Consider the following 15,701-nt stretch of genomic DNA (forward strand, 5'->3'; position numbering starts at 1 on the left):
AGATGTAGTCTCTCTGCCCCCACTGTGCTGAGTGTTTATCATAGATGGGTGCTATAGCTTATCAAATGCTTTTCCCACATCTATTGATATCATCATGTAATTTTTGTCTTTCATGATGTTTATATGATGTATTACATTTATGGATTTGCATATATAGTACCATCCTTGCATCCCTGGGAAGACTCTCATGTGATCATGGTGTAAGATCATTTTAATGTATCACTAGGTGCAGTTTGCCAATATATTGTTGAGGATTTTAGTGTTTATGTTCATCAGCATTATTGGTCTGCAGTTTTCTTTCTTTCTTGTGTTTTTATCTGGTTTTGCAATTAGGATGATGCTGACTTCATAAAAAAACTTTGGGAGTCTTCTCTCTTCTTGGATTTTTTTTGCAATAGTATTAGAAGGATAGTGTTTAAGTCTTTCTTAAATGTTTTGTAAAATTTTCTTGTGAAAGAGTCCAGTTCAGGGCTTTTGTGTGCTGGTAGGTTTTTGAGTACTACTTTGACTTCATCAACTGTTATAAGTCTATTCAGGCTTTCTGCTTGCTCTTTATTCACTTTTGGAACATTATATTTTTCTAGAAATTTGTTCATTTCACCCAGGTTTTCAAATTTCTTGGCATATAATTATTCATAATAATATACTACAATCCTTTGTATTTCTCTGGTATTTGTAAATCTCTCCTCTTTCATTTCTGATTTTATTTATTAGGGTTCTCTCTCTTTTTTTCTTGATGAGTTTGCTTAAAGGCTTGTCAATTTTGTTTACCTTTTCAAAGAACCATCCCCTGGGTTTTTTGGGTCCTTAGAATTGTGCTTTTAGTCTGTAAGGCATTTAATACTGCTCTGATCATGGTTATTTCCTTCCTTCTATTTGCCCTGGGATGTCCTTGTTTTTGTTCCTTGAGTTCTTCTAGTCATAGGATTAGGTTGTTTGTTTGAAATGTTTCTGTCTTTTTTAGGTACACCTGGATTGCTATGAATTTCCCTTTCAGGACTGCTTTTGCCGTGTCACATAAGTTTTGGACCATTGTGTGCTCATTTTCATTTGTTTCCAGAAACTTTTTGATATCTTCCCTTATCTCATTCTTAAGCCATTAATTGTTTAATAGCATGCTATTCAATCTCCATGAATTTGAGTATTTTTGGGTGTTTTCTTGAGGTTGGTTTTTAGTGTCAGGCCTTTGTGGTCAGAGAAAATGCTTTATATGAGTTAAATTTTCTTGAATTTATTGAGGCTTGTTTCATGTCCTATCATGTGGTCTATCTTTGAAAATGTCCCATGGGCATTTGAAAAGAATGTGTATTTTGCTTCTTTGGGATGAATGGTTTTGTATACATCAGTTAAGTATGATTTGGCATTTTTCAATGCTGCAATATCCTTTGTGATATTTTGTTTGGAAGATCTGTCCATTTTTGACAGTGAGGTGTTAAAGTCCCCTACTATAAGTGTGTTACTGTCTATACCTTTCTTGAAGTCCTTCAAGATTTTCCTTATATATTTGGGTGCTCCTATGTTGGGTGCATATATGTTATAATGTTTTGTCTTGGTAAATTCTTACCTTGAGTATTATGAAGTGTCCTTCTGGGTCTCTTTTTATGTCCCTTGTTTTGAAGTCTATTTTGTCTGATGTAATGATTGCTACCCTGGCTGTGTTTTGCTGTCCATTTGCTTGAAAAAGTTTTTCTAACTCCTCACTTTCATTCTGTATCGGTCTTTTTTTCTGAGGTGGGTCTCTTGTAGGCAGCATATGTGTGGGTCATGTTTTCTTATCCATTCAGCTACCCTATGTCTTTTGATTTGGAGCTTTTAATTCATTAACATTTAATGTTAGTATTGATAGGTACTTATTCATTGTGCCCGTTTATCCCTGTCTGTCTATCTGTCTGTCTCTCACTCTCTCTCACTGTTTTTCTTCCTCTTGTTAAAACAGATTGTTTAGGATATCTTGCATTGCTGGTTTGGTGGAGGTGTATGCTTTCAGTCAAATTTTTTTCTGGGAAACTACTTATTTTGCCTTCCATGTTAATTGAGAACCTTGCTGGATAGTGTAGTCTTAGTTGCAGGCCTTTGTTTTTCATTTTTTGGAATAATTTTTGCCATTCTCTCCTGGCCTGTAGTGTGTCTGTTGAGAAATCATCTGCTAGCCTAACTGGAGTTCCTTTGTATGTTACTTCTTGTTTCTCCCTTGCTGCTTTTAAGATTCTCTCTTTGTCTTTAAAACTTGGCATTTTAATTATGCTATGTCTTGGAGTAGACCTCTTTGGGTTTATCTTGATTTGGACCTTCTGTGATTCCTGAACTTGCATGGCTTTTCCCCCCTCCAGTTTAAGGAAGTTTTCTGTCATTATTTTTTCAAACAGGCTTTCTATTCCTTGCTCTTTTTTTTTCTTCTGGTATTCCTGTGATTAAAATGTTGCTGTGTTTCATTTTGTCTTGCAGTTCCCTTAAGCTATCTTCATATCTTTTTATTCTTTTTTCATGCAGTTGTTCTACCTGGGAATTTATTTTTACCTTGTCTTCCAGCAAACTAATTTGGTCCTCTGCTTCATCTAGCCTGTTTGTAATTCCTGGTAGTGTTTTTTTATTTCATAAATTATATCCTTTTTTTCTTCCTGGCTCTTGTTTATAGTTTATGTTTCTTTTTTCATACTGCTGTAGTTCTCACTCAGTTCCTTGTAGTTTTCTATGAGTTCCTTGAACATTCTTACTACTATTCTTTTGAATTCTATATCCAGTAGTTTGCTTGCCTCCATTTAAGTTAGCTTTTTTATTGGAGAGTTTTCCATTCCTTTCATTTGCAGGTTCTTTTATTGTATCCCCATTTAGGTGACTCTTTTTATTTGTTTCTGTCATTCTGGATGGTCTGCTTTGCCCATTGTGTTTTTAGGGGGAACTTTTGTGGTAGGAGTTCTGTGGGACTCAGCCATGTGGTCTCTTTGATCTCCTTGTCTGAATGATCCAGTGTTGCCTATTTTCCACTGTGTGGACTCTCTTGTTGTACTTGGGCTTTACCTGTTGGTGTATCCCCTCCAATGTGTTTACTGGTATTCACATGTTCCACCTTGTCTTGTATGTGATCAGGGACATGGAGAAGGCAAAATGGAGTAAGACAGTGGAGGAGTATCCTGTGAAATTTAAGATAAGAACAAGCAGAGAACACATAGGAGATCCTTTGGAGAAGTACATCAATAACCATGATATTTCACCCCACTAGTCACTTTTTATAAAAGGTGAAAAAGTGATAAGACTCTTATTAGAAGGAAAAAAGAATGTGATCTGACTTTAGAAAGGACAGCACTTATGCAAGGTTGGATGGTGAGCTATAATGAGAGTAGGAGACAGAAACTTGGCATAGTGTGTAAGAGAATAAAGTTTACCACATCTTTAATAAAGCTCAGGAAGATGATGAAATGGATTAAAACCAGGGAAGATTGCTGATGGGATTTGGAATAGCAATAATGTGATACAAAATATATAATCTAAATAAAAAGAATAAAAAGTAAAAGATCAAGAGTAGTATGTTATTGGAATATGAATGAAATGAAAGAAGATAAATTGAAGTGCAATATGAAAGGGATAATAAGCCCTGGCTGGCATAGCTCAGTGGATTGAGTGCGGGCTGGGAACCAAAGTGTCCCAGGTTCGATTCCCAGCCAGGGAACATTCGTAGGTTGCAGGCCATAACCCCCAGCAACCACACATTGATGCCTCTCTCTCTCTCTCTCTCCCTCTCTCTCTCTCTCTCTCTCTCTCTCTCTCCCCCCACTCCCTTCCCTCTCTAAAAATAAATAAATAAATAAAAGAACTCAATATGGATTAAAAAAAAACAAAAAAAAAGAAAGGGATAATAAAGAAAATCAAACAAACAATGAAATCAAACTAACAAAATAAAACTAAATGGAAAGAAGAGACATAAAACAAATAAAAAATAAAAATAACAAAAAATAATACCATGCAAGTTCCAAATGATAGTAAAGTAAATTTGTCTCACTTGTTGGTGTTAGCCTTCTGACTTCTTTCTGTATCTGTCTTTGGTCTTCTCAGAGCTCCAAGTCTTACTGTCTTACGCATTCATTTTTAAATGTCCTCTGCAACCTTTGGCTTCCAAACATTGTATCAGCTGGGATTCTGTTGACTGTTCACTTTTTTCTTCAGAAGATTGGTGAGGTATCCCAGTTGGGTGCATGGGCAAGTGGGATCTGCTCCCATCTACCTCGCCACCATCTTACAACCCCCTCTCTTTCATTCTTTTATGAAGTTAATTTTGTGTTTCACATACATTTATTTTACAGTGAAAACCAATCTTATACTTATGTAATAAATTGTGTTTGGAAAATATGTGTTTATGTGTGTAATTTGATTTATAATATTTTAAAAAGGCTTTTAACATCTGTTTAAGAAGGATACATAATTTTATTTATTGTAATGTCCTTGTCAGGTTTTGGATGATGGATATGATGGTCTCATAAAAATGATTAGAAAATATTTTCTAATGCATATGTTCTGAAATATTTGTGTAAAATTCATTTTTTCTTAAAAGTTTTGAGGAATTTATTAGCAATATTTTCTAAGTCAAAATTTTGTTTTTGTAGCCCTGGCTGGTGTAGCTCAGTGGATTGAGCACAGGCTGCGAACCAAAGTGTGGCAGGTTTGATTCCCAGACAGGGTACATGCCTGGGTTGCAGGCCATAACCCCCAGCAACTGCACATTGATGTTTCTCTCTCTCTCTCTCTCTCTCTCTCTCCCTCCCTTCCCTCTCTAAAAATAAATAAATAGAATCTTTAAAAAAATTTTGCTTTTGTAAGCAAACATTTTTAATTAAACATTCATATATTCTTACTATTTCCTTCATTAGGTTTTATAAATTGTGATCTTTAAAAACTTTGTACTTTTATATTAATTAACAAAACTTTAGCATAAGCTTGCTTATATCATATTATAACCTAATTTAGAGGATCAGTAGGAAATTTCTTTTGAAGTTTCTGATATTTTCTAAATTTTATTTTGTCTTTTTTCTTCATCATATGTCTTGCTATCATTTTACCAAATTTATTTGATTCTCCCCTATGCCCCCAAATTTTGATTTTTATTATTGATATAATTCAGGATTTTATTATTATTTAGGTCAACTCGTTTATCAATATTCCCTAATATGTATTGAGATTTCTTCTTTGAAATATAGGTTATTTTCTAATTTTTTGGTATTAATCATTTAACTTCGCTGTGGTAAGAAAACATATTTTCATATCAACACATTAAAATTTCTTGAAAATCTGTCTTATGTTTCAAATGATGATCTATTTATATATTTTTGTCTCATGTACCCTCATAACTAATGAATATTATCAAAAGGCCAGATGCTTTGAGTGAAGTGAGGATTATACCCTAAAAGGAAATATTATATTTCATGAGTAAAGGTAAAACTGAAATAGATTCACTTTAACAAACCCTAATACTACATCTCAATAAGAGCAAAATGAGGTGCCAAGATTCAACTGCTTAAAAGAATTACAATGTAACACCCATTGGAGGAAGACAACATGATTCAGAACCTCTACTATAAGACCACAATGAGCAGTATTTAATCATAAATCAAAATATTGAAAGAATTGGGAAAGTTACACATTGTTGAGAAATAAAATAATCAATAGAAGCAGATCCAGAGAAAGACAATGGAGTTAGCATTACAGAACTTCAGATCAAGTATGTAGATACATTAAAGATAGTGGAAAAAGATGGACAATTAGAAGGAAAAGTGGATTATTTCTATAATGAATTAGGATAGAAAGAATTTAAGAGTATCCTATAACTGAAAAATCAATATCCAAAATTAAGAATTTATTGAATAAATTTATAGCCCTAAACATACCAATTAGTAAATTTGAGGACAGAATAATAGAAAATAATGCATAGTGAAGCATAGAAAAATGAAACAAAAAAGACAAATACAACATAAGATGTGATAATTAATTTAAAGTCTAATATAGTCCAATTATGACTCCTGAGAGAAGAGAAAGAGAATGGGACAAAACATATGAAGATAACATATTGGTATATCTTTGAAATCTGGAAGAAAGATATCAACCCACATATTCAAAAAGCTCTGCAAACTCAAATCTGGATAAATATAAAGAATACAATACCCATGTATTTCTTATTCCAGAAAGATAATACAAGGAGAAAAACTTAATGGTGACCCAAGGAAAAATGGTGCATTACTTTTGAGGAAGTAATGGTGATAAGGCTGCTGGCTTCTTTCCCTGACTGGTATGGCTCAGTGGATTGAGTGCCAGACTGTGAACCAAAGGGCTGCTGGTTTGATTCCCAGTCAGGGTACATGCCTGGGTTGTAGGCTAGGTCCCCAGTAGGGGGCATGTGAGAGGCAAACAGATATGATATTTCTCTCCCTCTTTTTCTCCCTCCTTTCCCAAATCTAAAATAAATAAAATATTATTTTTAAAAAAGACTACTGACTTCTTAACAAAAGCAATGGAAACCACAAGCAATGAAATAAAGTGCTGAAAGGGGAAAAAATGCTAACATAGAATTCTATGACCCTTTAAAAATAAAGGTGAAAATGTCATTTCAATCAAAATCTGACCACATTCATTGCCAACAGCCATGCATTACAAAAATAATTAAATAAAATGAGGACTTTTTCAATTTTAAGGGATACCACACGGAAGCACAGACATTCAAGAAGTGAAAAGCAGAGAATACTTTTTTTGTGTGTGTGTATACACACAAAATACATACACATACATATATATAGTATATCCTAAGTAATGTAGGAAGAATGAAATAATAAAAATTGAAGAACAATGAAAAAGAAAAACAGTTACACAATTGATTTTATCAAACAAATTAAAATGTCAAATGTATGTAAAGATTAATAAGTGATAAGCCACCAACATGACTGATCAAATCCAAGGAGAGAAAAACCAAATTGCCAAAACTGAGAACAAAAATGTTGTATCATTTTCAGGCCCACAGACATTAGAAAGATGATAAACCTTTATGCTAAAAATTTTGATAATTGAAGCATTTTTTTACAAATTATTTAAAAATATAACTTACCAAAAATATATCTAAAGAGATAGATAGAAGTTCTTTCACCCATGAAATTTATTAAATTTATAATTCAAAATACTTCAAACAACAAAAAACTCTCAATTTCTAAAATAAAACAAAAACAAAACAAACACATGAAGAAATCTCCAAGCCCATATCATATAGCTCTACTGCTGAATTCTTCTAAGTAATTAAGATAGAAACATAAACATCTTTCACAAAATAATGTAGAGAATAAACAAAGATGTAATACATTGTGACTCATTTTGATGAGGCAATTATAATATTGATATTAAATCACTACAAGTGAAATATAGGGAAATAATATTATATATCATAACTCATAAAAAGATATGCACCATACAAAGTATTAACAAGATAAAATTCAGCATTGTATGAAAAGGATAATACATCAGATAAATGGTTAATGCATATTCAGCATTGCAAGATTGATTTGTCACTCAAAATATCAACCAACACGTTTTAGTATAATAATAGAAGAAAGGATAAAAACACAAATAATTTTAATTGGAGAAGAATAAGGTATTTGATAAAATTAACATGACTTCATAACAAGAATTTTTAGTAGACAATGATTACAAGGGAACTTTCTTAATATGAAGAAATATATTTATAAAAACATGCAGTAAACATTTTGCACATTGGAAAAATAGTGAACCCTTTTTGGTGAATAGCAAACAAACAAAACACAAGGATGTTTATTATTACTATTGTATTTAGCATTGTATGAGAAGCCTTAGTGTGCTCCATATAGCAAGAAAAAATAATAAAGTAACACAGTTTGAAAGTGAAGAAGAAAATCTATTTCTTTGGCTGGCAACAGATAGAAAAAAACAAGGAATTCCCAAACTAATAGAATTAACTACTGAATGGCTACTGATATAAGGTCAGTACTCAAAAACCAATTGTATATTTATAGTCTAGCCATCAAAATTGGAAAATGACATTTAAAATTAACATTTAAAACACCATAAAATATCTAATAACTTAGTCTATATCTAATGCCATCTATATAATGCTTGTGAACTTAAACAAAAGCATATTGCTGAGAGAAATTAATGAAGACCTACATGAATGGATGGAGGCACAGTCCATAGTCATGAGTATGAAGATGTGAAGCTATCAATTATCCTTAAATTTATCTAAGATATTTTTTCTTTCTGTGAAAATGAATAAGTTGTTTAAAAAGATAATGTGGTATTCACAAAAGGATAGACAAGTAAAAAATAGACAAATACACCTCTAGTTTACAGAGATAGAACTGCATATATATAATCACTTAATTTAGGAGAGGGGCACTACTATTCAATAGGGAAAATGCATTTTGAATAAAAAAATGATAGAATAACTTGACATCTGTATAAAAAAAAACCCAAATCTACCTTTATTCTATGAAGCATATGTGAAAGATAAAACAATAAAGTTTCTAGAATAAAAGTATAGGGTCATATCCATGACCTTCTGGTGCACAAAATTTCAACAACAGAACATAAGCTCAAATAATTAAAGAAAAAATATGTTGGTCATGGAAATAAGCATTTATTTTTATCCAAAACAACAGCAACCAGAAACTGAATAGGTATGCCTGAGAGATGATATTTTATCTATCTATTCTATCACCTATCTGTCTGACAAAGTGTATTGTCTAGACATTTTATATAACAATGCACATGAATCAATAAGAAAAAGACAATAGAATTTATTCTATAATTTGTCTCTAAAAATGGGAAAGTACTTCAATCGGCATTTTACAGAGGAGGCACTTTAAAAATGTCCAAAGAATATATGAAGTGTGATTGTCATCTTTAGTCATCAGAGAAATGAAAGTTAAAATCACAATGGAATGTGTCTGTATCTCACAAAAATATCTAAAATGAACAACACTGGCAACTTCAAGGGTTCATGAGAATTTGGAACAATCATACCTATCCATACCTCAGATAACTCTTTGACAATGTCTATTAAAGCTAAAAAAAAGGTGCCAATCCTCCAACTCCACAATTCCACTTGCAGATACATATGCAATCAAGAGAGTATATTCAGATGTCTACAAAACATGCACATACAAGGATGTTAATGAAAGCTTTATATAATAGTCCAAAAACTGAAAAAAAAAGTATGATAGATTATTTCCAAAGATGGCAAAAACAATATCTCCTTTTCTTAATGTGGGGAGAAAAACATGAAGTTTCTTTGAAAAAGCTAAGAAGAGGGTTAAAAAAAACACATACAAAAATAGTGTGAAGCCAGAAGCTCTGTGCAAGTGCCAGTGAAAAATTTGTGGTGGGGAGTCAAGTGAAGAAATTTATCACTTCGAGCAAAGTACATAATTTTTAATTTTTGTGTTCACTGTCAAATATGATTTTAAAAACTCATGAGTAAAAAGATTGTCTATTGTATGTACCTGTATTGATGTTCATTCCATAGTTCTTTCTTCCTTCATAATGTTCTAACATTCCTTCAATCATTTTCTTTCTATTTGAAGATCCTTAAGATTTAGTAAAATTTTTTTAGTTTTCCTTCATCTTAGAATGTCTTTTGTTTCCTTTTTGTTCTCCAAGGAGAGTTTCACTGAATATAGAATTCCCAGTTAAGAGTTCCTTACTTTGAGCCCTTGAAAAATATTGTGCCACTTGTTTCTGGTCTCAATGATTTTACGTAAGAAACTCATTGTATCCCCAGATTGAATTGGTTTCCTCCTTTAGATAAAGTGTTGTTTCTCTTTCAATGATATCAATACTTTGTTTTCAGTTTCCAGAAGTTTATTATGTATCTTGGCAAGGATTTCTTTAGGTTTATCTTATTTATGCTTTTATCAACTTCATGAATCCTGAAGTTTATGTTATCCCTAAAATTTGAAAGTTTTCAGACATTATTTCTTCAAATACTTTTAGGCACACCCTCTTCCTCTCATCTTCTGGAATTCTGATAATATGAATGCTAGTGCTAAAATAGTGACCTTTTTATTTTTTTCACAAGTAGCTGAGGCTGTTTATTTTTATTTCAGTCTGCTTTTTCTATGTTTTCAGATTGGGTAGATTGTATTGACTCTCTTTTCAATTTCACTTATTCTAATCTTTGTCATCTCCACTCTAGTATTGAGCCCATCTCATGATTTATTTTAAATTTCTGTTATTGTATTATTCAGGTTTATGGTTCCCTTTTGTTTCTTTTTTATAACTCCTGCTTCTTTGCTGAGATGCCTCATCTTTCTGTTTGTTTCTAAAGAATTTGTAGTTATTTGTCAAAGCATTTTTATGATGATTCATTTAAAATCCTTGTCGCATAATTCCAATTTCCGATATATCTTAATGTTGTTATAAGTTAATTGTGTTTTACCTTCAAGTTATAATTTTCATGATTCTTGCTATGACTGGATTTTTAATTGCAAACTGACATTTTTATCATAGGATAGTATGGACCCTATGTAAACCTCATTTCAGCAGACAGTCTCCCTGTTTAGATTTAGCATCCAGGTTTTGTACTACTTTGGTGGGCTTTGGTTTCAAAGACAATTCCATTTGTCAGTACATTTGCAGTGTTATTTTGGTATGCTTGGTTTATCATGTTTGGTGGGACTCTCATTAATTTCTGCTGGTACTTCTTGGGGAGCTGGAGTGGTTTCTGCAGGCAGGGCTGCCTGGTGCCTCTAGATGGGCAAAGGGAATCCAAAGCCCAGAGGAATGAAGAGCGCTTCCCAGACCAGGCTGCTTATATAGCATGATATATTTTGTTTTCAAACTCACCTGACTCTCACTCAGTCTGGCAGAGAAATGATCTTACCCATGCTGCTTTCTGTTGGTAGGTTGGGGGTTTGAAAAAACTGGATCTAAACTGCTTTCCACTATTGGGTGGGCTGAAGTGACCTGCCTTTATGATTGTGTTATGACCCTTCAAGGCTGGGCAGGTTTATGGTATTCACGCAGATGAAATAATATTCACAGAGCTGTTGGGATGGCTGCCATGCCTTTATTCATGGGTGGGTGAGCCACGCACACTGCAAGCTGCATGTCTTCCTGTATGTCACACATCATGGCCCTTCCTCTCCAGTGTGGCAACCATCGTCGCACCTGTCCCCATGCATGTGTCTCTCATAATCACCCCAGTGAGAAGCCCCTACTTGTTTAAATACTAGAGGCAAACAAAGCCAGAAAAAAATGCCAGAACATTACATAACATAGCATAATTTTGCTCATGCAAGCCCACTTCATGTTATGGGAACAGTTTATTGGACCCAGTTTCAAGGCTATGAGAACACTACTTATCAGGCCCCTCCAAGGCTATGGGAACACTGCTCCTCTTAGTTACCTAGACACCTGGGTGGGGAAGCCAGACTGCCTCCATTTACACTACAATAATATTCTTTTAGTTCTGGGTTCCTTAATCAGTATGACTTTCTCTTTCCACCTTTCAGAGTTCTTCTTGATTGGCTCTTGCGTTATTTCCAGGAGTTATGGTTTTTAGTGAGAAGAATCAAAGAGCAACTAATCTATATTTTATCTGAATAGGAAATTTCTAAAAGAAAAAAATTTAAAAACAGAGATGTCTATTGTTTTGCATGTTGCTAGGTTAAAACTTTCCTTAATGTCTCCATTACCATCTACAACCAATTTTCTCAAAGTCTGTAATATACAAACATAATTGTCAGTAAAATCCACATCTAAGAATGAAGGTGTGCATATATGTGTGTGTTGAGAGAGAGAGAATCTAAGAGAATGTTCTTCATAGATACATGCTATGGAGCTGGAAACAATATTTATAGAAAGTAACCCAGAAGTTATTTAAATCCAGTAGCAGCTGAAATCAATGCCAAAGGTCATCATGAGAATCTGTCTCTTGTATATTTAAAAACAGCATCTGACAAAGCTAAAGCCTTACAAAATAGTGCTGGATGGTGTGGCTCAGTAGATTGAGCATGGGCCTGCAAAACAAAGGGTTACTGGTTTGATTTCCAGTCAGGGCGCATGCCTGGATTGCAAGTCAGGTCCCCAGTAGTGGGTGTGTGAAACGCAAGCACACATTAATGTTTCTCTCCATCTCTTTCTCCCTCCCTTCCTCTCTCTCTAAAAATAAATAAACAAAATCTTTAAAATTTTTTTACAAAATATGGGATGGGGATCTAGGCAACCTTAACAAGTAATCAAAAAGCTAGGAGATGCCAGTCGATGTGTGAGTTAGTGTGCTTTTCCTTATCATTGGATCAGGACTTGTGCTGTTTCAAATTGTAAAATTGTTGCCATATTTGGAGATAAGTAGAAATTTAGATAAAGTGGCTCTAGATTCATTGTAATCACCTGTGTTTGTGATGTTTGTGTTTGCATTGTAAGGTAGCCAGGTGATATAATTTATCCATTTGATGATCTGAGTTGCCAAGAGATTTTATATCTATGCTCATTTGTCTATTCAAAACCCATGCACATGTCTATGAATTTTGAGTTGGAGAACACACTTATTCCAGAAAGAATGTTCAGTGTTTGGTTGGTAGCTGGTGTCCTGAGTATGGTTGGTATTGCCAGCAGGAACATGCAAAGAGAGAACAGAAGAGACTCAAAAGCATTCTCAGGAAACTAGAGTATCTAAGGAATAGACATAGACAAAGACCTGAGAATGGGGACTAATACAGAACAGAAAAACAACGGCAAGAAAATGGTATTTTATTTATCATGTTACCCAAGATAAAGAAGGTCAAGGACTTGCCCTTGCAAGAGTCTAAGATGTAAATACTCTGGGCAATGGGAAGGTCAGTTCCAGTGGGTGGTGAGGATGTAGGATAAACTGCAATCATTGAGCAATAATCATAAGATGAAAATGTCTGATCTTTGAAGAAAGATAGCATTTCTTGCTGAAATGTGCATTCCTGATAATCCCCTGTGAAGAACCTGGCACATGACAGATGTTTAATAATATCCTCATGTGCCCCCTTGGAGTCTGGGTTTCTCTGCCTCCTCTAGGGAACGGCTATGGTCACTCTTCCTAGAAATAACTGCTAGGTTTCCTGCAGCTAGCCTAGTGGCTGCACCTCCTGATGGTGCTTGACACACACCATTGTAAGCTCTTGGTATTAAGCCATTGACCCCATCTCCACTCTGGCTGCCCTTAGCCTGCTCACTAGTGAGGGCTTGGTGCTTATTATCCCAAAGAGCCTAGAGAGGGCATAGGTTTTGCTTAGATAATTTCACAGAGTGATGACAACTCATTCATTATAAGTGAAAATGTTAGAATAAAGGAAACACACTGTTTAACAGCTGTAGGTTTAAGACAGGGTGCTGTCAATCATAGTCTCTCACTGGGCAAAGGCATTTTTAATTAGTTGGTTTGGGAAAATAATCAAATGGAGGACATTGTTACTAAACAGACAAATGAGAGTTGGATGCTTTACAAATTATACCTTTTCTCTCTGATGTTGATCACCGGATCAGCATAGCCACACTATTTTTGTAAGCATTTTTCATTTCAATGCTCTGTCTTTTCTGAGTGGAGATGTTTCCTTAGCTTCATCATTTAATCTCTCTTCTCAGTTGCAAATAGCTTTTCCTGGGTCTTCTTTGACTGCACTCCCCTATGCCCCTTTGAGACTCAGGGGTGTCTTTCAAATAAAGAATTGCATCAGACTAAGCATGATTTGATTTATATTTTAAAGGAAAGGAAAACAGAATGTATTTCCTCTATAATATATGCTAAACATTTCCACGAGTTTTATCTAATTTACTCTTTACCACAATTCATTGGAGTATGTTTTATTATCCCATTTTAGAGATAAAAAATTGAATCAGATAAGTAACATGTTTATAATTACATACCCATTTTATAATAAAATCATAATTTATAACCATGTCTGTCTTACCCTGTGCATTGCATTCCACAGTGCAAATTAAACCCATTTGATCACATAGTACCCTGCAACACGTGATCTCCCCTCTACCTGGAAAACTCTTTCCCTGTGACTGGATCCTTCTTTTCATTTAGACATAAACTTAGATATTATTTCCTCATAGAGCCTCTTATGACCACTTCAAGCCCCCAGTAGTTTCTATCACAGTAATGGTCATTGTCACTACTTGGCACTTTATTATTTATTTTGGATGTTTATCATCTGTTTTCTCATTCTAGAATGAAAATTCTGTGAGACCTCTTGTTTTCCTTAGTCAATCCCATGTTCAATCTCTATAACTTTCATATCCTTACCACTCAATAATTGCTTGGTAAATGAATGAATAAATACATAGATTATGAATTACATAAATGGCTAAATAAATAAATGACTAGAAATTCTCTACTCCATGAACTACATTTTTAAAATTTATTTTTTAATTTTTTAAAAAATATTTTGTTTAGTTTTGTTATTTTAAAAAAGAATTTTATTGTTGTTCAATTACAGTTGTCCCCATTTTCCCTCATGGCTCTCCTCTGTCCTGCCCACACCCTCCCCCCCAACACTTTAACTGTTAAGTTTTGCCCTCTAATATAAATGATAAATCAATAGTTCTAGAAAGGAATTAAATCTTCAAACTGATTGGTCTTAGCTGATTTGGAATAATATACAGAGGTTGAGTAAATAAAAGCCAGCAGAAAAAAAGAACATTAATGGGGACGAAAGAAAATTTGAATTTTATTTCTAATTTAGCAATTCATGGCTAAGTGTTGCAAATACATAATTTTTGTGGAATCAAATTCCTCCCCTTTTTATTGCTTTAAATTCTAAAGTTAATGTGTAAATAGTTACCTGTTTTTCTAAGGCAAAGCCCCAGTTAGCACCCAGGGCCTTGAGTCCTTGGAAAGTGTTCCTTAAAAAGAGTAATTTCTTATGATTGCAGACCATGAAAAATTACATATCAGTTTAGATTCCTGGGAATGTCAGTATGTTAGTTTTCTATTGCTATTCTAATAAAGCACCACAAATTTGTGGGGTGGGGATACTCAAGGGAGGGGGAGTGCAGGTCAGAAGAGGATTAGGGGGAGAAAAATATGGGACAACTGTAGTAGCATAATCAATAAAATATACTTTAAAAAAGTTAAAACTTAAACATGTCCAGAAAAGGAAAATAAAATATCTATGATACCAACCTTAAAAAAATTACCACAAACTTAGTGATTAAAATGGTACAGATTTATTATTTTATAATTCTAGAGTTCAGAATTGTTAAATGGGTCATTTTACAGGTAAAGTAACATCTTACAGACTTGGAAATTAGAAAGATCATAGCTTGGTTAATATGTTGGGTTTAACCTAGTAAATTTGGGAGGAAAAGGGAGAAATCATGAAATGTTTCTAAGTTTGTAAATTGAGTAACTGGAATAACGGTAGTGCTATTTGTTAAAAGGCAGGAATCAAGAGAAAAAGGAGGTTTAAAAGGAAAGATTAGGACTTCTGTTTCAGATATGTAATATTTGAGATGCCCATTAGATCATCAAGTAGGGCTGTTGAGTGGACAGTTGGATGTATAAGTTCAAGAAAATGTTTAGGCCCAGAGATAATTAGGGAGAGACATTTCATAATGCTAATAGCTTAACTGTCAATTCTAATATGCAGGTCTTAATAACAGAGATTTAGTCAAAGACTGACAGAAGTACAAAGAGAAATAGACTAACCTAAGGCATATCT

Source organism: Phyllostomus discolor, chromosome 5, assembly GCF_004126475.2.
Source record: "Phyllostomus discolor isolate MPI-MPIP mPhyDis1 chromosome 5, mPhyDis1.pri.v3, whole genome shotgun sequence".
Taxonomy (NCBI): Eukaryota; Metazoa; Chordata; class Mammalia; order Chiroptera; family Phyllostomidae; genus Phyllostomus; species Phyllostomus discolor.